This window comes from Silene latifolia, chromosome 8, assembly GCF_048544455.1.
Source record: "Silene latifolia isolate original U9 population chromosome 8, ASM4854445v1, whole genome shotgun sequence".
Taxonomy (NCBI): Eukaryota; Viridiplantae; Streptophyta; class Magnoliopsida; order Caryophyllales; family Caryophyllaceae; genus Silene; species Silene latifolia.
The window spans coordinates 92,151,016-92,152,606 of record NC_133533.1 but is presented as its reverse complement, the minus strand read 5'-3'; the positions used below and the strand labels follow the sequence as shown (position 1 = coordinate 92,152,606).

The window sequence follows — 1,591 nt, the reverse complement described above, 5'->3', positions numbered from 1 at the left end:
AGTATTGCACTACTCACCTTAGTGAAGGCGATAGTCTCAAGTTTCCGGATCGACTTCTTCTTTGTGAGGATATCTTTCATATACTTTGCATAGGCCGGAACGTGATTGATTAATTCCGTGAAAGGAATTGAGACTTCTAGGTTCTTCACAATTTCCATGAACTTTCCAAGTTGATCATCAAATTTGGGCTTGGCTTGACGACTTGGAAAAGGAAGTCTAATCACAATGGGCTCCTTCTCTTTGGCTTTATCTTCATTTTTCTTTGAACTTTCTTCTTTTGATGATTCCCCTTCTTTGGGACTTTGCACAATTTGTTCCTTTTCACTAGCTTTCACAACTTCATTCTCAACTTGCTCCTTCGGTGCTTCATATCTTGTGCCACTTCTCAAGTGGATGGCACTAACCGTTTCATGTCTAGGGGGATTACTTTGAGGTGGTAATTGCCCCTTTTGTCTTTGTGAGCTTGAAGATGCTAGTTGAGTCAATTGTGTTTCCAACATCTTGGTGTGAGCTAGAATGTTGTTGATGGTGGTGTCTTTTGCTTGGCTATCTTTTTGCATTTGAGTGAAAAATTCTTGTTGATTCTTTTGCATTTGGAGGACCGCTTTTTGGACATCAAAACCTTGGTCATTGTGGTGATTGTATGGATTTTGATTTTGATAACTTTGGTTTTGATTGTAAAAGGGTCTTTGATTTTGGTTTCTCATGGGTGGTGGAGTGTATGTTGGTTGAGGGTTTTGAACATTTTGGCTTTTGTATGAGAGATTTGGATGGAACTTGGTGTTTTCATTGTAAAAATTTGAATAAGGGGTACCACTTTTGTAAGCTTGGAAAGCATTAACTTGTTCGGTTGTTCCCCTACACTCACTTGAGTCATGACCCATAGTTCCACAATTCTCACATATCCCACTTGGGATTGATGAGGATGCCGTCATGGCATTGACATGATGCTTTGATGATTTTGAGTTTTCCTCAAGTCTAGCCATAGCTTGTTCAAACTTCAAGTTGATTGTGTCAATGTGAGCACTAAGTTGAGCACCCAATTGAGTAACGGAGTCCACTTCATGCTTTCCTCCTCTAGTAGCCTTGCGAGGTCTACTATATTGTGAATTATGGACCGCCATTTCCTCAATCTTGTTCCATGTTTGATTGTCATCAACTTCCGTGAACATTCCATTTGATCCCATATTGAGAATGTTCCTTGAATCTTCATAAAGACCATTCCAAAACTGTTGCACTAAAAACCATTCGCTAAGTCCATGGTGAGGGCATGAGCGACAAATACCTTTGAACCGCTCCCAAGCTTCATACAAATATTCTTCATCCCTTTGCTTAAAACCCGTAATCTGAGCTCTTAGCATGTTAGTCTTTTCCGGTGGGTAGAATTTTTTGTAGAAAGCTAGAGCTAACTTCTTCCAAGAATCTATTCCAAGAGTGGCCTTATCAAGGCCTTTCAACCATTGTTTGGCGGTGCCGATTAACGAAAAAGGAAATAAGACCCATCTTATTTGGTCTTGAGTCACGCCGGTTTGAGAGATAGCTTCACAATAATCGCAAAAGGTTTCCATATGAGAATGAGGGTCCTCACTAG

At 40.2% G+C, this 1,591-nt stretch overlaps 1 non-coding gene across 1 annotated transcript; it reads left to right on the top strand.

The window, feature by feature from the left end:
- The first annotated feature begins 1,254 nt into the window (after window positions 1-1,254).
- LOC141597821 (small nucleolar RNA R71) lies at window positions 1,255-1,361 on the top strand. Its single transcript, XR_012523035.1, has one exon. It is a non-coding gene; the product is annotated as a small nucleolar RNA R71 (small nucleolar RNA).
- The last annotated feature ends 230 nt before the right edge of the window (window positions 1,362-1,591 follow it).